This window comes from Phaenicophaeus curvirostris, chromosome 20, assembly GCF_032191515.1.
Source record: "Phaenicophaeus curvirostris isolate KB17595 chromosome 20, BPBGC_Pcur_1.0, whole genome shotgun sequence".
In the NCBI taxonomy this organism is placed as follows: Eukaryota; Metazoa; Chordata; class Aves; order Cuculiformes; family Cuculidae; genus Phaenicophaeus; species Phaenicophaeus curvirostris.
The window spans coordinates 5670787-5694882 of NC_091411.1; the positions used below are offsets into that span (position 1 = coordinate 5670787).

The 24096-nt window shown below is 45.0% G+C and overlaps 1 protein-coding gene across 1 annotated transcript in view; it reads right to left on the bottom strand.

Moving 5' to 3' along the window:
* BRINP1 (BMP/retinoic acid inducible neural specific 1) overlaps positions 1-23790 on the bottom strand; it is an 89788-nt gene extending 65998 nt beyond the window's left edge. Inside the window, exon 1 of the mRNA XM_069873277.1 lies at positions 23566-23790. The gene's annotated coding sequence lies outside the window, so the exon portion shown is untranslated. The remainder of the gene's footprint in view (positions 1-23565) is intronic.
* Positions 23791-24096: the final 306 nt, after the last annotated feature.

Here is a 24096-nt window from a genome sequence, read left to right on the forward strand (position 1 = left end):
GAAACACTTCTGTTCTGCAGCAACTTCACACGCTGCTTTGGGATGCTGATAAATTAGTAAAAGACTAAAGTGTCAAGGGAGAGATGAAACAGCTTATGTTAGTTTAGAGCTCGACCCTGTAAAGTGACAAACGTCTGACCTCATTTCAGCAAATGATTTAAGCATATCCTTAATTTTAAGCACAGGAGACACTCTCTTAGATATTATTCAGCTATCCTCTACAGCCACATACCTGTTAGACAGGTAACTACTGCACTACACCTTTAAGATTAACTCACTTTAGGTCACTGTGTGCAACTGGAGCAATATCATTTATGTCCTGCACCTAATTCAGAGATGGCCCATGAGAGTGCTGGGAGGCAGTTACTGCCTGTGAAGCAGCTTTAACTGGCCTCAGGAAAAGCTGGCCAGCAAGACAACCAAGCTGAAGACATCTTTTGCATGTTAAGGTCAGGGGAAAACAGGGAACGTGGATGGAAAGGTATGGGAGATCCAACCTGTCATGGTTTGTTAAGTCATATGAACTTCTATGGATAAATCTGAGCTCCAGGAAAACAGAATCTGGTCATTTCTGCCTTAGATATCTTTGTAGCTCAAGCTACAGAGGCTGATATCTGACTGGAGTCAGGTATGGAGCTGCAACTCAGCAGTGGCTGTGTCTTTTTGGACGACTATGACATGCAAAGTTGTAAAATCCCCAATTATTGTGAAGCTATTGCTTTAGGGAGATGAGATTTCTCTATTTCAGGCAGCAATGCCTGAAGCCCGCCCCAAATCTTGGCAATTCGGTGCTGATCAATATAAAAATTTGCATTTATCCCTTAACCATTTCAGTTTAAAATATGTATGAATGGTTAGATCTGAGGGACAGCCATCAGCTGAAACAGTTTTGGATGAGGAAAGGCAAAGAGCGAGGTTAAGAAATACCTCTCCAAAAATGCAAACACATTCCACGAATTCACTTCACTTTTGCCAAACTGTTGATGCTGAAAAAAATAATGATTGGGAGATGTCAGTGTTTTGGTTGAGGGATCATCAAGGGGAAATATTTCCAAATCCCCATTTGAAACCCCTAGATCTTTTTCTTTTTCTGCTTTTGATTTGCCTTCCCAGCCCCTTAAGAGAGAACAGTGATAAAAATATCCTGTTTGACCCCAAATGACTTAGAGGAGGAGAGGTTTTCTCCTCTTCAGTTTGTCAACACTTTGTTTACAACTTGTCAGAATATTCAGTGAACCAAAAACACCCCACAAATCCGTTTTTTATTACTGCAGTTCAACCAGCAGCCTAAAGGGAGCAGGTTTTCTGCAGAGAGTCTAATAACTCCCTGCCTATAGAGAGGTGAGAATCACACGGGTAACAACTAGGTATCTGTTTTCAGCTTATTTGTCCCCGCACTTCATCTAATTATAAACTACTAGTTTTAATATGTTGAGGATGAGAGGTGGCTGGTGAGGGGGCTGGAGAACAGGCCTTATGAGGAGCGGCTGAGAGAGCTGGGGGTGTTTAGCCTGGAGAAGAGGAGGCTGAGGGGAGACCTCATTGCTCTCTCCAACTACCTGAAAGGAGGTTGTGGAGAGGAGGGAGCTGGGCTCTTCTCCCAGGTGACAGGGGACAGGACGAGAGGGAATGGCCTCAAGCTCCACCAGAGGAGGTTCAGGCTGAACATTAGGAAAAAAATTTTCACAGAAAGGGTCATTGGGCACTGTCAGAGGCTGCCCAGGGAGGGGGTTGATTCACCTTCCCTGGAGGGGTTTAAGAGACAGGTGGACGAGGCGCTGAGGGACATGGTTTAGTGTTTGATAGGAATGGTTGGACTAGATCCGGTGAGTCTTTTCCAACCCGGTGATTCTATGATTCTATGATACTGAAGAACTTTGGCAGACATACAGCCTCCACCATTCACTATCAGGTGATGCTGGACAGAAGGAATTGAATGTTGCTAGTCCTTATCATAGATCTACTAGCCAAGGTGCCAAAGCCACCGCTCTGTAACCCAGAATCCACAGACACTTGATTCAAGGCTCTGCTTAGAAAGAGGATCCACCTAGCAATGCACAGTAGATTGGGAATTGAATTAAAAGAATCTTCTGCATGTGCACGCAGATAAGTGATGAAGACCTATATTTTGAAGATAGTCATGAAGAATTTGATATCGGAACAATATCGTGCTAGGTGCTGTATAAAAGGAAACCAGCAAGGCGGTCCATGCCCCAAAAAGCTTGCAATCTAATTAGAAGACCAAGGACACCAGATGGCCAGGGACAGATCAGAGAACGCAAGGGAACAGTGAGATAATACCGCTCAGCAGGCTGTGGAGCAGTGGTGTCAGCACACCAGCAGCCCTACTGTTGGCAAGATTTTGATAGCTATTGTCATAAATGAGAGTTATAAATAGGGAGGCTGGATAATGAGCTAGCTTTGTAGATGTTTGTGAGGAACTCCTCTCATTTGTGAAGTGGCAGAGAGAATGAATATAGATGGTAATAATAATGATAAATTGCACGTTTCTGGGCTGCTTATTAAAAAAAAAAAAAAATATGGTGGGTGGTGAGAAGTGATTTCTATTAAACGCCGCCCTGAACCTGAAATTATTCCTACTATTATTAAATTATTGTCCAAGCTAGTCCAGTTCTCCATAATTTCATTCTAAGTTACACAAAAATGCAACTCTGTCTTCTGTCTTCCTCAGTATTTATACACCTCATACCAAAGTCCAGTAATCTCATAAGTGTTTATAGGTCTTTATCCTTGCAGCAGCTTTAGGAGATTGTGAAATGCTACATTTCCCATTCTGCAGAATGGGAATTGAGACACGGGATAGAATAATGCCTTGTCCCAGATCAATTTATAACTGCTTCAGGAATTCAACCCAAATATCTTAAGTCTCAGCTCAATGCTACGTCTCCTTGCAGTACCCTTCCTACGCACCTTCATGCTTCTGTTCCAGAATTAGCTAAGACTTGTCACAGAGCTGTTTAGGATTTTTTTGGATTGCTCATTTTATCTCAGAAAAATGCCAATTCATCAGAAGCAAAACGCTTTGTAGAAATTTGTTGATTTAAGGGGGAAAAAAACAGCATTTTCATAAAGTCAGCTTTTCTTTGGAACAGAATGTGTTGAGTGTTCTGTTTGGAAAGGATCAGTTCAAGATTGTGTTTTGTTTTTCATTACATGTTGAGTAATATACATTAAAAATCAAAATGAAGTGTTTTCTTAAACAGCGTGTTTTGACTGAGCCAAAACAGCTTTTGTAATTTATGCGTAAAAGGAAATGTCCAAATTCATTTTAATACTTTTCTTGCATTTTGGAAGGAGAAGCACCTGCAAACCATACACAATAAACTGAACAAAAATTGTACTATTCGCTACAGATATTACTGGTAGTTTAGGAGAGCGAGTAATCTGAAAACTAAGTTCAAAGAGGCCCATATCAGAGTCCAGAAACCCAGTCCATTCTGTGCTGCCTTTCTAATATATCCCATTGCAACAATTCAGACCTGTAAGTAGACCTTGTAGGAAGCAAAATCAGTGCCAAAATGGTCCTAAAGAGCATTAATGTAACATTCAGTCCAAACAGTCAACAGTTATCCCACACTTGATGCTCTTTGCCATGTTTTTGTTGTTCTGAAGCTCGCTCCTGCACAGGGACGTTACCACCACAGCCACACAGAATGATCCTGCTCCATACAAACTGGGAGAAGTCTGTCTAGAAAGCTGCCTGGAGGAGAGGGACCTGGGGGTGTTGGTTGACAGCGACTGAACATGAGCCAGCAGTGGCCAGGTGGCCAAGAAGGCCAATGGCATCTTGGCTTGGATCAGAAACGGCGTGACCAGCAGGTCCAGGGAGGTTCTTCTCCCTCTGTACTCGGCACTGGGGAGACTGCTCCTCGAATCCTGTGTTCAGTTCTGGGCCCCTCACCACAAGAAGGATGTTGAGGCTCTGGAGCGAGTCCAGAGAAGAGCAACAAAGCTGGTGAAGGGGCTGGAGAACAGGCCTTATGAGGAACGGCTGAGAGAGCTGGGGGTGTTTAGCCTGGAGAAGAGGAGGCTGAGGGGTGACCTCATTGCTCTCTACAACTACCTGAAAGGAGGTTGTGGAGAGGAGGGAGCTGGGCTCTTCTCCCAAGTGACAGGGGACAGGACAAGAGGGAATGGCCTCAAGCTCCGCCAGGGGAGGTTTAGGCTAGACGTTAGGAAAAAATTCTTTACAGAAAGGGTCATTGGGCACTGGCAGAGGCTGCCCAGCAAGGTGGTTGAGTCCCCTTCCCTGGAGGTGTTTAAGGCACGGGTGGACGAGGTGCTGAGGGACATGGTTTAGTGTTTGATGGGAACGGTTGGACTCGATGATCCGGTGGATCTCTTCCAACCTGGTTATTCTGTGATTCTGTGATTCTGTGATTCTGTGATAGGGTTTGGGAAATGCAAGCTAATACTGCATATTTTGGTATGCTAGGAAGCTGAGGTTACCTTATGATCTTTGCAGATAATATATCTTCCTGTTTTTCTTGTCCGTCAGAAAGAAGCTTAGCTTTTGGCCAAGATCTCTTCTGCTCCTCAGCCCTTAGTGAAGGAGCAGAGCGGGTTAAAATCCACAGGCCATTGCCTCTTTGGGTTACAGCTCCTGCTGCTTAGATAATGACAGACCTGCCTGCCAGGACGAAAAGCACCATTTAACTCAGCCTTTCCTATGGGCATCAGGTTCTGCCACCATTCACACTGTTTGAAGCCAAGAGAACCAGGGGCAGCTGAAGAGGGGAGGGAAAAGGGACCCCAAGTCTTGGCAGCTGCAAATTCTGGCTCCAGGCAGATCCTCCTCCATAAAAATCTCCCTGTGGATTCAACCACGCCAGCTCCTGCAGCCACTGCCTTAGAGATGCTCCAAAGACAGGGTGAGACCTCACAAGGATGGCACAGCTCAGGCTTCCGCAGAGGAACAGAGCTGGAACTGGAGCTAGCGTGAGGATAACTGGACGCTGACATGAGTTTGACACCCCTGCCACTGCCTGGTGGATGCACATTGCAAGAGGTGTGTTAAACAAATTCCTGATTTAAATATTTAGGATAGATTCCTTTAGTGCATAAGACACTGGTCTGAGGCTGAAAACGCTCAGGTTCAATTCCTTCTACTGCTCCACCTGCCCACATAGAGGAAATTATATGCACATGAATGCACAGGAGCTTAAATTCAGGCTAGAAGCATGAGCTAGAACATATAATAGCCCAAGATAACACTATTTCATTGACAGCTTCTCAAAGAGAAGCCAGAAATCTTGAGAGTAGGTCTTCTGCTGTTAGCATGCATCTACGCAGGCTCTGCAGTTGCAGGTTGTGCTGGAAGGTCTACTGAAGTCAGTGAGCCTTGGGGTAGATCTCAGTGCAAAAAATATAATCAAATATCATATTAACTCTTAATTTGGAACAGCATATTAAATTAGAGGCTCAAATTAACCTGAAACTGTATTCATATAATAAGAAGATTTAAAATCTGTGCATTAGGAAGGTGGGAGAACTCCTAGCTAAAGCCGTTCTTACCAGGCTTGAATCCCAGAGACAATCTACCTGCAGTGCTGCATTTCAGCCTGTTCCCTAAGCCTGGGATTTCCACTGAAACAGGAGGATGTTTGGAAGATAAAGCCATCTCATATTTAGCAGTATTTATCTGTCAAACACAGAGGGCTGTTACTAGCTAGACCCCAGCCAGTGCCAACTAAAAAATCCCAGAGGATATTGAGAATCTGCACTGACATCTCACCATCACAAATAGCCTCTTCCATCAGTGCACTGATCCTTCAATACAGATTTGCTAAAAACTGAAGGAATTCAGTCCTTTCAAGGATTAAAGTCCGAAACCACTCAGGTCTGAGCATCTCAAACATTAAAGCAGTTTGGTATCCAAGTTTAAGACCACTGCTAGCTGTGAGTTTTATTTATTTCCTTCTTTGAGACTGTTCTGCTCTGTGCTAAATCCATCTTCTGACCACCTGGAGCGTTTGAGAGTCTTGGCTGTGATGCTTGTCTGTTTAGATAGACTGTAAGTAGAGCTGGTCAAAAAATTTTGACAGAACAGTTTTTCACAGGAAAACGCAGTTCTCTTGAAATTGCATGGGAACGTGTCAATTTTGACAAACTTTTTTATGTTTAAAATGTCAAAACAAATCATTTTGATTTTCTCTCTTCATTTCAGTTATACCGAAATGCTTCATTTTGAGGAAATAAACACATTATTTTTGTGTTGTTTCAATTAATTTGTTTTGACATTTTTACCTATTCTGTATTGTATTGATATATGTTTAGAATATACCATATATCACAGCAAATATTTGATGTTGGTCTGTTTATTACATGTGTTATCATAATACAATACTAAATACTTCCCTAGCATTTCAGTGCTTCAGCACCACAGAAACAGAAGATATTGATGCTCTCAAATTATTATTGCTTTCGAATTTTCAGGCTGTAAGAGCTTTGTGGGATCATGATTCTCATTCAAACAGGAGTTTTTTTTAAAAAAAAACAAACAAAACACAACCACAAATCAAAAGGTGAAAATTTCCCAAGGAAACAGTGTGTCCATTTCCCAAGCAGCTCTGTCAGCTCAACAGCTGCAGAGCACAGCTCCGCTCCTCTCTGCAGCAAGAAAACCAACTTCTTTGCTTGCTAAGAAAAAAAAAAAAAAAAGAAAATACAGATTTTCCTGGGTGGAATTTGTGTGTAATGTTTTCATGAGCATCAGGGACTTAAAAATCTGAATACCATTGACCTCCTGGGGCCTTTGGCTTCCATATCACCTATGTATTTTTAAAAGATATATTCCACCTCATTCTTGGAAGTCTACCTGATTTTATTTTTTTTTCTCCTTTTAAACAGTATTTTTGCTCCTCCGTGCACGGCAGGGGGGATTTGCTACCGGTGAATTTGCACCATCAAGTCTGTGTAGGTGGTGGTAACAGTGGATTGAATAAAAAAGGGCAAGGTGAGTGGCAAGAGGGAAGGAGAGAACGGCAGCGCGGAGCAGAGCCTGTAATGAGGCAACTCTATTGATTCTTCATTTCATGGATGAAAATGTCCCCAACGGCTCCTGCGAATTCACTGCAGTTCAATAAGAGATTGAGGGCAGCGGGTCCCAGCTCCGAGGGCTGCGCTCTAGTGCTGCCAGCGCCTGCGTGCGGGGCTGAGCGGCGAGAGGACCGAGAGCCCATTTGAACTGGACGCACAGAGAATAATATAGACAAAGGCAGGACCATAATACGAACCAGGGCACGATGGTGGAAGGAGCATCGCTTTGCACAAACACTCTCATTTCCCTTCTCTTCCTTTTCATTAGACTGAAAAGAAAGTTTAAAAGGTAGGAAGGGCTGATGCTTCCCATTACAAGGCTGCCAGCATTCCTCAGAGCAGGGGGTTGGTCCCCATCACCACGCAGGGGCAACCACGGTGTTTTGTGCAAGGGAAATAAAAAGGAGACGCACCCCTACTCTTTGGAAATTTATTAAAAGTAGAGGGAAGGGGCTTTTCCATCTGCTTTTCCACTTCCAGGGACATGCTTCTACCGCCATGCACTGCAGTTTGAAATCTGAATTCCTGCACACAGCTGCTTGGCGTGTACCTCTGCATGCAGATGCGCCTGGTTGTCTACTGTGGCTCCGGCTGGCCTGTCACTACAGATTACAGCTTTCTGCTAACAGCGAGTACTGCTGCAGTCTGAGACTTCCATTAAAGGCTGATGTTTCTTCCTCCCCGCCCCACAAATGGCTCCATCCCAGCCAGCATTTCAGTACGTGTGGTCTCATCTCCGGGTTGGGAAAGGAGCAAAGTGCCTCAATTTGTTCCCACGTTAGGCAACAATGGAACAAGTTGAAGGTAGAAAAAGATGTAAAAATGTTTGAGGATGATAGATTTTGAAAGTTGTGCATTATTTACTTGAAAGTTGATCTTATCCCTTGTCATCAGCACATCCATAATATTGTAGCCCCATACCTCTGATAGTAGCAGTACAACTGAGCACTGAATTACCCCCTGGAAGAGTCCTTGAGGGACATGCTTCATTACTCCAAGCCACACTGTGGAGTTCCTTTGGAAAGGAGGAATGCTCCTGCAGGGAGAGTTTGCCCATCCATGCCAGACACTGCAAATCATTAGCCCTTCATTGCCAGAGGATTTGAAGGCTGCTGACAGATCAAAAAGAATTGGCGTGGACGCTTGACCTTTCTCCATTGCCAGGAGGAAATCATTGACCAGGAAGAATAGCACATGCTCTACTAGGCTCTGCAAAGGGAAGGAAGAGGGTCTGGAAGAATTCAGGGCTATTTGTAAAGAAAAAAACTTCACTGGTGCTTTCAGCACAACCTGTGCAGTTGGCCAGCATTGCTACCACTGATGGGCATGCCGAAGGGGTGAATTCCAGTTTGGCACATGCCAGGTGCCATCACAACTCCTCCTGCTCCGAAGGGGACATTGAGAATGGGGCTCTGCCCAAAAGATGCTGGAAGATTCCCACCTTTGCTGGCTGGGAACAGGACAGAACACACTAAACTCTAGTTTAGTTTAGTGTCCTGCCAACGGGAGACAGAAGTTCCCTCCACCAGCATGCACACAGATTACTGCTGCTAGATTTTTCCCCGCTGCTTGATAGATACCACACGCCTCCCAAACTGATTCTGTCTGAAAGCAATCCAGAGCAGGCGTCACATTTTGTTTCTTCAACAGCCTGACTCCCCAAAAGACCCCATGTGATCAGCTGGCCAAATCCAAATCTGAAAAAACACCTCCATGACTGGTCATGATTAATTAATTCTACTTCGACATTCCCCAGGGCACCTAGCAGCTAGTCAGAGTTGCTGGAGAAAGAGACACTACTGTGGAAAAGGAACAAGGAGACTTTCCTCAACTGCAGCCATGGAATTAGATAATAAATAGGTAGACAGATAAATAATTTTCCATGAGTGGTAAATCAAATACAGAACAGAAATAGAGTTGGTTGCCTTATCCCTGTGAAATCAAAGGTGTTTGGAAGGAGTTTCCAAAGAAAGAAGAGTATTTGGAGCCTACTGTGCTTATGACAACATAGCCTGAAGTTATCTATCATGTCTAATATGACTTTTTACACTAACAAACAATTCTTAGACATTTTTTTCTTAGTATAATATTCTTGGACCAAAGCAGTTCAAGGAAGCTTTCCCCTAATTTACATTTCTTTTTTTCTCCCTCCTCCTGCCTGAATTGCAGGCTAGACAACATCTTTGTTCCCATAGCATCAACATCATTTTCCCACACCAGCTGTTGTGTGTTTGGCCTGCATCCCTCAGGGAGCTATAGGTATCAGCCTAACGTATGCATTCTTCAACAGCTTCTCCTATCTGTCCCTTAAATGCCTCTCCTCCCTAAATCCATACGTGCTGACAATATTTGTCCACTAACCACACAACAGACTCTCCAGTGGCAAAAATGTTATTCTGCAGGACTTGTGGAAATCGGCAGGAGATCCAGCAGCATCCCAGGTTCAGGTAGGACCCTGTGATGTGCAGATCACCACCAAGCAGATGGCAGTCTAATCCCTGCCAGCACGCGAAGCCCAGTGTGCAAAGAGCACCCGTAACCCCTGTCTGATTGAATATGCATGTTCACATCTGATTTTACTCGAGCATTAGAAGTCCCTGTGCACGAACTCATTGAGATGAATAAAGTGCGAAACACCGAGCTTTGGGGTCCTGTGACAGCAAAGAAGAGAAACCTGCTGATCTCCCTTTGCTGACACATTTCCCAGTCGGTAAGTCTTTGATCTCCATTTGGTCTCTATATTCCTGAAGATAACAGGTGCCACCTTCAGATACTTTTATGCTTTCCTCCTTAGACCTTCAGTTTGGACCCTGTTCCCACCGCAGTGAGGGTTTCGGAGCTTGCAGCTGGTTCTTCTGCCTTCCTGCACACCCTCACCTGGAGTGTGAAATCAGTTCAGATCGTTCCTTTCCCTCCCTCTTTGCTACTCTCCTCCTGCACCCACCTTGCTCCTTCTTTATCCATCACAGCGGGGACAGTCAAGACACATTATTAACACTTGCCACTTTGTCAGTAATCTACGGGAGAAGCAGAGGAGGAGAAAAGAGGAAAGTGTGCAAAAAATGGAGAGTAAGAAAAGTCGAATTAAAGGAAGAGTAACAAAGAATTGAAGGTGTGAATGAGAAAGTGCAGGAGTAGAAGATGTATGAGAAAAATCTAATGGGTGAGAAAGAGATTTATAATTAATCTGCAGTCTAGTGAGAGGGCAGGGGAATGCAAGTCAAGACCATAAGCTTCCCTATATGCTCTGCTACTGATCTACTCTGTGACTTCAGACAAATCCTTTTATTTCCTCTTTTTATCTCCCACTGCTCTGTACCCTTTGAGTATAAGTTATTTGAGGTATGAATTGTCTTTAACTGTGTGTAGCATAAAGGAACTGCAATCACAGGCCCTAAAGAACCAAGACATTATTTTTAACACATACTAAAATTATGCACAAAAAAGTGCTTGGGGATTGACTGACAATGTTTATTAATTCAGGCTGAATCCATTAGATAGTTACTGCAAAAAAAATGGGAAGGGAAAAATTTAAAAGAATCAAAGTAGATGGCTGCATTATTTTGTAACTTAAATGCTTCATATTGAAATGTTTACAAAGTGGAACTAGAAGGAAATGGAAAAAAAAACTAACAAAAGTGAAATAATGCAGTTGTGAAAAAAAAAACCAAAATGATGCATTTCTGTAAAATTTAAAGTTTTGAAGTGATTTTCCATTTTCATTTTCTTCTTGTCCCACATATAAAAAAAAGGATTTTCAGTCTTCCTCCCACCCCAATTATATTTGAATTGCTAAAATTATAATAATTTTTGCTTCATTTTTTGTTTTAGATACAAACTGAAACACACACAAAAATCATTATTGACCTATCCCTACAAGGAATTACAATAATTGTCTGCCAGATTTTCATAACAACATCAGGGATCCCAGCAAGGCTGAGTTTCTCCTAGTTTCTTAAGCTGATGACTTTCATAGTCTTTTGCTCACTTCTAGCCTAAACCTGCATTCAGCAGGGAACTTGGTGAAATAATTAGATATACAGAGAAACAAATGAGCAAAACCTTGTATCAAAAACAAGAGAAAATTTCCCAAGAAATAATATGAGAGAGACTAGATTTACTTTTTTCTATTACAACTTGCTGCCTAATGATGTTTTCTTTTAAGACATTCACAATATCTTTTTTCCCTTCTATTTCTCTCAATTCTTTCTTTTCACTTCTCTTGGTCCTCCTTTTTTTTTTTTTTATTTAAGCACCACTATCTCTAACATGCAACCAAATAGACGTGAGGCCCCTACAGAAAACCAGAACGTGCAATGTCCAAGCGCATCTGACATCAAGAACCAAACATAGCTCTCTACAATCAGCCATCCCTGATTCAAACCACCGAAGTGCACTCAGAATGAGATACAGAGACGCAGGAACGAGAACAGCACATAGTGGGGATCCTGCTCCTCAGGAATCACCTGGCATCCTATGTCTGATCTCTCAAGCATAGGACCCTGCTCACAGCCACCCACTGCAATCTCAGTCCTAGAGGTATATAGGGAAGCATGACCTGCTTAGATTTCTGCATCCCATGGATTTTTTTTTTTTTTAAAAAAGGCATGTATATAGGAGCTAGGCATCTGAATATCTATGTTTCTACAACATCACAAACTGTGTTCCTGAGCCACAGACACTGCATTTGTATTAGTTTGCTCTGGGAGTTTCTTCAGGAGGAAACAAGCTTCCACTTCCACTAAGAAGAAACATAGTTTGGGGTATATTTTGCTTTATTGACATTAGTTGTGGGCAATATGAGCAACAAACCCTCCAACAGCTTATTGTCCTTCAGCACTGTCCCAGAAGACACAGCACGCTCAAACACTCTGTACATGGACATGCAAAATGCATTCTGAGCATCTTGCAGCAAAAATACTGCAATATTGAGCTGGAAATCAGCCTTCATATCCTTTCAAAAGCCTGGAATTTTAAAACCACACATAAAAATAAAATCCAGAGTGTATCTCATCTCTCTTATTTGATTTCCTCAGCTCCAAATCTTATTTACGGAGGTCTGCAGACAAGTAGCAATACTGCACAAGGGCAGCAGAGTCCCCAGCCCTTCTGTCCACCCCTATTGTGGCACCCAAGGGAGGGTCACGCCCCCAGCACCAAAGCAGTGTCCCTGTTCTCTAAGACATGAAGGGTTTGGGGACTGTACATCACCATCTCATGCTCTATCCAAGAGTTCCCTTGGAGGAGCAGCAGCGAGATAAATATATGCCACGGACAAAATTTCCATCTTCAAACTTGAAAACAAAGTAATGAGAAGCACTGCAGGAGAAGCCACGGGTAGGAAGGACTTATCAGCCTCTTCTGCTCTTCTTTTCAATGTAAGCAGCTTTATCATTAATTGCTATTTACGGCAAATGCTGAAGTTGGTAAAAGGACTAATAGGCTGCACTGAAACAGCAGTTTTGATCCAAGCTTATTAAAGGACAATGCACATACACACGTGCATGTGTTCGTGTATGTGTGCTCACACACACTTGCACACTTCATTGTGCATATTGTATAAGTAAAAGCCCCATATCTGCATGCAAGGGAGAGAAAGAGATACAGTTAGCGTATTCTTGCCTTCTATATTCCAGTAAAAGGCCAACTTCATTAGTAGTCTTAGGAAATAAGAGAAATTAGTTCAGATCAGACTTCTACACACTGAGCCATTTTGCTGGGGTGAACAGCAGTTTGATGCAAACCAAAGCTGCTTTTTCCAAGCACTGGAAATGTAAAGATTCACTACTGCTGAATATCAGTTTTCGGGGGGCCTACATTTCCTGGGGACACAGGTTGCTGAATTCTTAAAACAGTGAAGAGTTTTCCTCATGTCAAATTTGGAGCCGAGTTCCCCGAGTGGTTCACATTCATGGTGTGAGCTGGAGGGCTCAGAACCGCAGCACCGACTATAAGAAATTCAGCTCCTGTGCATGGAAACACATGAATTTAAAAAGGTTTTCTGAGATATCAGCCTAAAGTGACCTGCCCAAGGTCATATATAACACGTCAGTGACAGCATCAGGATTGAACTATCTTGCTACAGTGCTGCTTTATTCACACAGTGCTGTTACATCCCAAAACAGCCACTGCTCCCAGTCCGCTGCTACCTTCCACTCCTTATCGCAGTCTCCTTAGAGACACATCTGTCCTATGTTCTGTAAACCATAATATACCTATAGTCTTTTATTCACTATCCATCACCATGCAATTTTATTGCAGATGCCTGAATTATCCAGCCTAGTAACCTATCTGCTTATTCCTGCCAGCCAGTCTCCCTTTCAATCCTTGCCTCACCTTTCAGCCTTGTCAGTGTTTTTAAGTCTTCCAGGTACTTGAAATTCAGGGACAATTCTGATTCCCCAGGAGAAATCCAGCAGAATTTCACTGAGGCCAGGCTGCTGGTCTCTCTCTAGCTCTCTCTTTTTTAAATGCGTATGGTTGGAAATCAGAAACTAGCTCTGGTCTCTGCAGTTTGAACTAATCCTTCAAGAATACTAACTCACAACTGCCATTTTAAAGCTCTGATCTCCATTCTTGTCATCTATAAAATTTTATTCCCCTCCCTTCTCTGCTCCTTTCATCAGAAATCAATCTTCCAATAATGCAGGTAAACTGCAATCCTACCTCACAGCTAATTTTTTGCACGCACCTTTCTCATGCATTTTGCAAAGCGAAAGCTCCCTTGTCCATCCTTCTCCTTTCCAGCCAAGCCTACAAGCACAGTAATCATCACACCTACACAACATCTTGTCGGCAGATTTGCACTTGCCCATCACATCCCTCTCTTGTTTGCAGTCCGGAAAGCAAAGGAATCATTCGCCCCAATGTGGTGATATTTCTCAGCATTCATACTTGCCTTGTCAGTGAACTTGGTGTTCCTACCCGCCAGCTCTTTCCTCCCTCCCTCTCAACCCCAGTCACACATATCTCTAGGAGCTTTATTTCATCTCGAGTACACACCTTTCCTCACAGCCACCAGCTTTTCATCCTTCCCACCTTCCTCAAGGAAACACAGTTTTCTCACCCATCTCAGCCCCAGCACAGCTGACCGTGGAAGAGCAGTTTCCTCTCTGCTCGCTTAGTGATGCTTATGGCAACTGGCCCTCAGTGTCACCAGCTGAAGCTGAACGTCCCTATCTATTTGTATATGACAGCTTGTTCTTTCTCCACCTAAGCGTCTGTCTTCAGCAACAGGAAAATACGGCTGATACGAGAGGAAGAGTATGGGGAAAGGCAGGTTCCTCCTTCCTCTCACCAGCATGACCTCAGTGAGGGTGCAGAACCATCTCCAGGAGGTAGGATTGAGTCCAGCGTGTGGCAGTCAAGGTGGACAGTCATGTAGGGGAGGCACAATCATAGAATAACCAGGTTGGAAGAGACCCACCAGATCATTGAGTCCAACCCTTCAACCTTCAGACCCTCTGGAGCATGGGGCTGTGAGGAGAGGAAATGGGACACTAATGGGTTCCTTAACTAATCTCTCTCCACTCCGTCCCTCCTACCCAGCTAACTTGGTTAAATCTCTAGATTTAATGCACCCAGGCATTTCCTCTTCTGCATCCTTCCAGCATAAGCCCTTTATGGCACATTCTTTAAGGTAACATTTTACAAACACCTGGGAGGCTGATTTTCTGAGTGTTCAGCATATCCCACTGTGATATTTAAGGTCCTGCTTTCCAAAATGTTCTGTTACCTTGCAACTGACTACTTGTCAAGGCCAAGCTTTAGCTCCTATCCCTGCAAACTGAAATGCTTCCACTGCCTCTAATAGGATTTGAATTGATTCCTGAGCCCTGTGCTGCACTTCCTCTGGCGCAGAGCAGAGGTGACAGCATTCCCTGTTTATTTTCCTCCTCCTCTGCCTGGACTGCAGGCCCTCGAGGGCAGGGAGCTTGCATCTGTACAGTACCTAGCACTGAGAGACTCCAGGCTCATCTGAGCTCTGCACCATCCTGCAGATAACAGTAGTGATAGAGGAAACTGAAATGTGCAGCTCAGGGTCGTTGTCGCTGCTTATAACCATCCATTTTATGTCCTACTTCAATATCTACTGTAATCAGTGAAATTACTTTTGTAGGAGTTGACACAGAAGAAGAGATTGTTGGATTGATATTCTATCTGGCATTGATGAAAACCTTTTTATAATACCTTAATCCAGCACCCACAGAAGCAATTTGCTAATCTCTTGCTGACTTAGCTTCTAGCAGGCTCGACCATATCCAGTCATATTACCTGGCCAACCATATTATGTTCTTTCTATGCAGAGAGAAAATGTCCTTCCTGACCCCAGAAGATGGTCAGCTTTTGCTTTGAAGCATGAGATCTGATTACCATTGTCCCAGATTGCAGAGCTGCAAATGCTATTAATTGCTACAAAGTTATGTAGCCTTTTACACTTCAAATCCATCCAGACTTTCATCTCAGCAACATCCTGCAGCAGGGAATTGTGTAGCTTCACTATACACTGAAGAAAGGACTATTTCCTTTTAATTTACTTTAAAAGTTGTGCCCTTTAATTTTGATGTGCACCCTTGTTCTTGGACCATCAAAGCATTAAAATGTTTCTGATCGCTTTTCATTCTAACCTTCATATACTTTTGTACTGGAACCTGAACATCCCTTCTTAATCCTAGCTTTCCCAGACTAAATAAACTATTATTTCCAGGCCTTCTTTATTTAACTTGTAAATATTTGTAAAGCAATATAAAATATATTAATATGGTTCAATTATAACATCATTTCTATTTTCCATCCTCCTTTTTAATGTCTTAAGTATCCATCTAATTTGCCATCAATCTCCATTGATTCTCCCTCTGATGATATGTTAGTCTTTATAATATCCTGGGGAATATTTCTTCTGCCTTCCTGACCAGCATTTTGGAACAAAGAAGCTGAAATCCAGCAGATCATAAACATGATTCACTCTACACTCAGCATGTGTATGGATTTGCAGTTGCTCGGGCTTTGATCCTGGAAATACATTTCGTTATGTCTGTGGGACTCTAATTAAGAATTTGTCTATGTGATTCAGTTCGCAGGATCAGGCCCTCGGCAGACATGATCATTCAGGGTGAACAAAACTTGAGTAAGTCTTTGAAAGCGAGCCTATATTTGGTATTCTTTGAGCAATATCTAAGCACTTGTTCGCGTATCCTGCAGAAGAAGGGGCTGCATGGTGTTTAGACAGGGGGTAGGACGTGATGTCTGTGCATTCACAAAAAGGGGAGAGATGGACGATAGGACGTGGTTACTTGCTCCTTCTCTTTCCCATAGAAAGCTGGGAACACCAAAGGAAGTTAGGAGATACCAGCTCTAAAAAATCCCAAACAAAATACTTTTGCACCCAACTCATAACTAATTCCATTACTGCAACATTATGAAAGTCAAAAGCACAAAAGTCTCAATAAACAAATAGCCATACCCACAAGAGCCAGGCTTTCTGGTGACATTGCACATGGCAATCCCAAGACAACTACTGGCATTGCACGTCCCACAACAGCTAAAAAGGCTTTTTGCAGAAGCAAAGGCATCCATGCCTTTCTAGCATCCTACTGTTTTGGCTACCCCACTTTTCGCATTTTTGTACTTAATAAGGTCCAATCCAGCCCCATCACCAGAACACTCCCTTCTCCACATCACTAGCAGATACCTCAAAAAACAGATCGAGTTCCAATCACCGTATATATCATTAACTCTTCTTTCCTGAAGAAGCAAACAAGGATTGCTACATATGTATCTCCAAATGCACAAAAAGGATTTTATCAAAATACTTGTGAGAACTCAAATTACCGCTGTTTGGTTACTTAAGCTGGTACCGTATAAATCTTGTGGGAGAATCCTAACTGATGTCTCTTCCCTGACTGATGAGGTCTGCCAATTCGCTGGCTTAAAATATGGTAGCGCAAACCACCATCATCTTCAAATACTTTGTAGTTCTGTTTTAGGAGTGTGGAAATGGCAGATAAACACATTATTAGCATTCTCAGGCATAAAACAGTGAAGCCTGGAGTTGTTTTGCAGAAATAACTCCGACTTTGGATGACATGACATAAGCAATTCTAGGAATAGCTGCTGGTCTTAAGGCTACATTACATGTGTCTTCGGTGCTGGTTTTTTATCTCCATCCACAATTTTAGCACAAACACTATGCTGTCTTTGTTAGCCCTTTCCCTTCAACTTTCTCAGCATTTCTCAAGCATTCTTCAGTCTCACCGTGTACCACCTAAGCTCGCCCTGAAACCGCACCTTCAGTTTTGACTGCAAATCTCCTCCAGCACAGAACAGTGCCAGAATTGCCTGGAACAACTCTAGCATCCTCATATTGTATGCCAGGAGGTGGTCTTAACCAGGAGGGACCCATAGCCACATATGTACCCCAGCATATGTCTAAGGGCTTTGCTTACCCGCTCACCATCTGCACCTGCTTGAAGAGCAGTCACATGCAGAAAGCAGCCAGGCTGCTCCAGCAGGCATTGCCTGCCTCACTGATGTTTATTCCAGTGATCCCAGAAGTCCAGCTAAAGATTCGCACCTGCTCGTCATGGTTTTCCTGCCTGCCTTGAACCATCAGCCTCCACCCTAGGGTCGCAGTTCATTTTCTTCCATTCTTCCTTGGTCAGTTTTAGTTTAGTTGTAATTTTCTAAATATTGCTTCAAATTATTGCACAAAGTTCTTTTATTTATTCTTCTGATCCTGGCAGCTATGCCTAGAATGTACTGCCTACATAAGGCAATGGTTTTAAAGCTTGCCCTCCCTGTCTTCCACCCTGCTTAGCAAGTCAGCATCCACAACTGCAAGGATAAATTACGACAAAGGCCTCCAACGTTAGCAGTGTATCTGACAACCTCATCCACAGCTCCAGCACAATAAAGAGATGGCTTAATGGGATCAGTTGTGCCGACTCAGAACTTCTGGCCAAAACTGCATCCAACTTCATGATGGACACGGCAGAGTCTAGAGCACAGGCCAGGTTCTAAATCACACTCTAAATCAAACCCTAAGAAAGAGATTCTGGCTTCAATAGGCTGTGATGATTTACAGCAAGAGGTTCCAAGCTTTTCACAGGTACTGTATGGCATAGATATAAAAATCCAAGCTATAAGAGGACCTGTTGTAAGGCTTCAGCCTTCATCTTCTTTAAAAGCAAGGTGAAAGAGTGCACTTTCTATCAGGATAGCCATGAGACAGGTCCCAAGCACGAAGAGACTGCAAGAACAAGAGCTACCCAGCTGGAGATGGGGCAGTACAGAAGAAGAGATGGGAGCATGACAGCTCCCACGCTCCTATACTCCATTTTGATTTCCAGTGAGAAGTGCTGGAGCAAAATGTTTTTTCTGGAGCTTCTCTTATGTGCAAGAACCTCTTATAGCTTGGTTTGCAACCATTTGTGTTATTGCTTGGTATGGGCGAGCCCAGAGCTGGCTTTGCTCTAGTTTGTAAACCTCTGAGAGGAAAGATATCACTCGTGATGGCAACACTCCATTGAACAGCGTCCATTGCTAACACACAGAGAGAATTTGTTGTAGGGCTTGAAACCTATATTGGTGCTCCTGGCACCTGAGTTTCTCTTTCTGCCCAGCATTGGTGTCACCAGTTTAAGCAGTGAACAATAACAATGGTATGTGTCGGGCAAAGACTATGAGGACAGGCTGAGAGAGTTGGAGTTGTTCAGCCGGGAGAAGAGAAGGCTGTGGGGAGACCATAGAGCAGCTCCCACTACCTGAAGAGGGCCTCCAAAAAGCCGGGGAGGGACCTTATACAAGGGCATGTAGGGATAAGATAAGGGAGAATGGCTTTAAATTGGTAGAGGGAAGAAGATTTACATTAGACATTAGGAAAAAATTCCTCACTATGAGGGTGCTAAGACACTGGCCCAGGTTGCCCAGAGAAGCTGTGGCTGCCCCATCCCTGGAGGTGTCCCAGGCCAGGTTGGATGGGCCTTGAGCAACCTGATCCAGTGGGAGGTGTCCCTGCCCATGGCAGGGGCATTGGAGCTAGATGATTGTTAAGGTCCTTTCCAACCCAAACGATGTTATGATTCTATGATTCTCCATCCTCCTCTGGAGGCCACCATTTGAAGCTGGTTTAGATGATTTGCTCCGATCAGCTGCTGCTGCTGCACTGACTTACTATTATTTCTATTGCCAGTGTAAGAGGCGATCCGTCAGCAGCACAACCAGTTGTTTTTCTGAAATAGGAGCAGGGAATCATGTGTATAAGAGCTCAAGCACTGGGGAATGCTCTGTCAATACCTAGAGCTGTGTCATCACCAGAGCCGCAGGGGCAATGGTGCTGCAGTGGGTACCACTCTCACCCCTCACTGCGCTCTGCACGGGTCAAGCAGCAGGCACAGCAACAGCCTGGTGCTCAGCTAAGCTCTGCCAGCTGCACCTTGTAGGCTACAATAAAATGGATGTAGAGCACATGACTTCAGAAGAACAAATAGCAAAAATAAATTAACGTCTTTCTCCTGTGATGCTGCTTGCAGGTCCTGCCTCAAGGCTACAAGAAAACTGCTCACTGAGTTGGGGGCTGCAAAGCTGTAGACATGTTGTATTAAACTCGCCAAATGAGGCAGAGGGATTCCTGAGCCTGAATCTTCACTCCTTTTCAAAACAACATGTTTATGCCACCTTCACTTAGGCTCTGACCCAGCATCCCTGAAGTAAACTCGAGTCCTTCAATTGTCTTCAGCTCCATCTAAATCAGCTACTCCTTCGATTTCTGCTCTTGCACCCATTCCTCACTCCCACAAGTCCCACCACTTTTTCTTCCCTGAAACACTACAGCTTAGCCCACCAAGTTAGCAACATCTATCCTACGCCTACTCTCGAACCCTGGGGAACATCACTTCATTTGCGTGCTCCTGCTCTGTGCTGAGAGTATTGAGACTGAGAGTATTTGACTCTCTCCAGGCAGAAGAGCCCAGCAGATACATCCAGTTTCCTTCCCCAGGCCTCTCTGGTCAGTGATGTTTCCCTTTTCTGCACCAATTCCAAGCTGCAGCCCCATCCAACCGAGCTCCGGTCCCAGCAGCAGGGGCACAGGGAAAAAGTCCCCTGGCATCCAAGAAAACTCTTGGGTATCACATATAACTGGGAGGAGATGCTCTGCTCTCCCTCAGCTCAGCATCCTTCAGTAACTCAGCATCCTGCTCCAGGCAGCCATTTTCCAGGCAAGAAGAGCCACCGCAGGATCAGCCCACGGCCCGTGGTTCTCTTTAGAAGCCAGACATCCCTGTGCATGGACGTTCTCCCTTTCTGGGAAGCCACCCTGTGCGGCCTGGAAGGAAACGTGCCAAGGTCCTTACGGTTGTTAAAAACCTCGTGATACTTTTGCAAGAGGGATGGTGTAAATCAAGCCACAGGGCACGAGCTCCCTAACTCCGCGTAATTTATATTCTGCCTCGCTAAGTTCATCTCTGCGCTTTCAATGCATGAAGTGATTTTTCACTTCCCCTGTAGTATTTGCTGGCACGGAAAAGCTGCTGGGCTCTGTCCCAGAAGGAGCTGCATTTCATCACCGGGTAAAAAAAATAAAAAAATAATAAAAAATAAAAAAGATTCCTGCAGGGATCGGGTCAGATCCTCAGCAGAACTCCCTCACGCTCCAGGATCCGGTCCAAACCCTTTCAGCTGCACCTGAAATCCTTGGAGAAGAGAGCCCTGTTGTTTATTAACCCCCGTGCTGCGCGGGGCAGGGGATGGAGGGGATGGAGGAGGAGGAGGAGGAGGAAGTGGGAGCAGCGGGCGCTGCGCCCCGAGCCGCGTGGAGCCACAGCGCCCCCTCCTGGCGCAGCGCGGAGCGGCCGCGGGGGATGCGCGGAGGCAGGATGCGCGCAGGATGCTGCTTCACCGCCCTCCGCATCCCTCTACCCTCGATTTTTCGAACGGGGTGTAAATATCGTGGCTCTTCGCCTTAGTTTCTGATCGCCGGCGATGTGTCTTTAAATTATTTTTTCTCGAATTTTTTTTTCTTGCCTTCTTTTTTTTTTTCCCCTCTGCATCGAGCTACAAATACTGCACTGACAGAGCCCTGCGTAAAGTCTAGAAATGCACATCTATTTCTGGAGGTGGGCACGGACGCGCCAGTTCTCAATTTGAGTCGGTTTCTGCAGTGCGATGCACTCAAAGCAGGCAGTGGGACTTCTGACTGAGCAAAAGACGGAAGGATTTGGCTTTGAACTATTTCTGTTACACAGACAGCGATGATTATTGTTGGCTGGCAGACCCATTCCCACGTAGTGCTTTGCATCGGCCTTACGCAATGGAGTAAGCAGTGGAGGTGAGGAGAGAACACAGATACACTCTCCGTCATCTCTTTTGGGATACCTTTTACCTACAGCAAACCAATTCACCATACGTTCTTCCTCTCCAAAGTTTTAACACGGACTTTAGTCAGCCTCCTTATATTCCTGCAACTGGAGGGTTGCATAGTTGCCTTGCTGGGCCTTATGGAAAGACAGAAGAAGAGGAAGGTGGGGGGCAGAGGGGAGATGTTGATCAAATATCAAACCCCAGTGACATCATCTCCCCTGCGTATACTATGCTGTTTCTGATCCAAGGGGCTTGCAAAGTCGCAGGAGTATTTCTGCTGTACGGATGGGAGGGTTTTGCTCCAAACCAGGACAAGACTGAAGTGCAGCCTTGCGCTGTGTGTATTTCCGTTATAGATGCATATGTGGGCTTGCTCACATACACACGCAGAAAAAAGCAACGCTAACTCTAGAGGAACACTTCCCACACTCACAGACTCCAGCTCTTGATCAGAGAAGGCATGATGGGTATGGGCTGGCCACTGCTCCCCCCCAGCCATTCCCCCAGTCCCCTGTCTGCTGCTCCCCTGCCTTTCCAGTAGTGAAATAATTACTGAGCCCCAGGAGCACAGAAAGAGCAGTAAAACAAACGCAGACACACAAAATGTAGCGAGCTTTTTCTGCTGAGTCGCGAAGGGCTTTGGAGTCAGATAAACCCCAAATCAATGCCTGGAACTAACTACAAGAGAGAAGGCGATGCTGGAGGAACAAACCACCTACTGAGAGATCTGCAAAGAGGGCAGCATGTCTGTGCTCATGTGAATGTCTGAGTGTTTGATTCACGTAATGAGAATATCAATGCAGTTATTTCTGCATGTTACGATGTGTGTTTGTGTGTGGATCAAGTCTCCATGCCTGAGTGCCGGGGAACTGCGGGGCTGCAAAGCTGGAACAGGCACTCGCACCCGTGTGAGAACGAGACCGAGATGCTGTATTTAAGCATGGGGTGGACTGTGCCAGTTCGACAGCATGTGTTTTGTGTGCTTAGCATGTACAGGCATGCGAGGGAAACCACAACTGCATGTGTATGTGGTGCGTGGGAGGGAGACAGCCCGAGTTTGTCTGTCACTCACAAGCAGATCTGATCAATCTTTTTCCTTTCTAAGGAATTACAAAATATCTTTTCATATTTCTTACATCAAAGACTTATCTCCTCTTTACTTTCTACCCTCTTCCTCTCACCATCCCCCAAATACTTCTGTACAACTCTTGGGAAAGCAGCTTTACTGCCAATAACAAATTGTTATTATGCACCCAGATGAGCAGCCAGAGTAAAGCATGAAGGACCTTTCTGTCCTACCTAGTGCGAATGCCAATCACAAGGCTAAATTCATACACGAAGACTGCCAGCATTTCATCTGCTGCTTGTTTCTCTCCATGAAGAAGAGAATGCATTTAGGAAGCAACACCCCACTCCCATGTAAAAGCACAAGGAGACTTTCCAAAGGCAAAATACACACTCACAGCTACAGCCACCCACTCTTTGGATCATCGTGCGGTCTTTAGACCCAAGCCGTGATGGACCTTGGGGATGATGTAATGGCGTGGAGATAATCTCTGCCCCCCTATTCCCCACGGACTGGAAAAGGCAAAGTTATGCTCCGCACCAACCTCACAAGCAGCGCTGAGAGCTGAGCCAGGGGAAAAACCAACCTCCTGCGCTGTAGGATGCAGCCCCCACACTATCGCTGCCCTCCCTCCGCTCTGCCGCTGTCTCCCAGATCCCACTAGAAGTGGAGGCAATCAGCCCAGTGTGGGATTCGAGGCGACAGACTTTCCTTTTCCTCCGCGATTTGCTTGTCACTTGCATAAACAGAGCAGGGGATTAAGTGGAGATGACACCACCTCCTCGGGGACGGTTTCCCTCCTCCCTCGATGTATCGATACTCCGGAATATAGAAGGAGTCTGGGGCTGAGCCCCTAGAGCATCCTCCAGGGGCTGCGCCTTTGCCCAGTAGGAACCAGTCTCCCCAGTCCCGACAAATCTCGGCCGCATCCACACTAAAGGGGCTGCAGGACTTCTGCCACCCAGTTTTCGCTCCCTCAGCAACTCGGGGCTGCGACACCGAGGGGAAGGAGAAAAGCCGCGGGCGCGTTACACAACGCGGCCGCGGAGGGACCGGGGCATCGCTGCGGCTGCTCGCCTTACCTGCTGCTAATGTCCCTCTCTGGCGGAGATGTGGTCGCCCGCGGGTTTTATTCGGCTCGGTAGGAACTTGTGGGAGAGCTTCTCTGTCCAGCTCGCATACTGAGTGCTGGGCTGAGAGTGCAGGCGTGAAAATCCTGGGTCTCTAGCAGTCCTTTTCATGCTCAGACAGAAAATCCTCTTCCTTGATCCAGATCGCGGGCATTAAGGGCAGAGGCAAAAAAAAAAAAAAAATCCTTTTTTTCCCCCCTCTCTTTTTTTCTTGCTTTCTTTCCCCCTCTTCCCTTATTCCTGTGACCCCCTCTCTTCTGCTGCTCAGTTCGTAGCCATCAGGGAAAGGAGCAGAGGCAGCAGGGAGAATGGAGAGGGGGTTAGAAATAAAAATGAAAAGGGCTCCAGGAGAGAAGCGAGAGGCTGGGCTTGCCACCGGGGCGGAGCTTGGAGCAGTCTGGAGAGGATGAATGGGGAAGAGGAAAGCAGGGAGGAGCCCCAGCCTGGCCATTTTATTCTAAGAAGTGTTTTGTACATAATTAG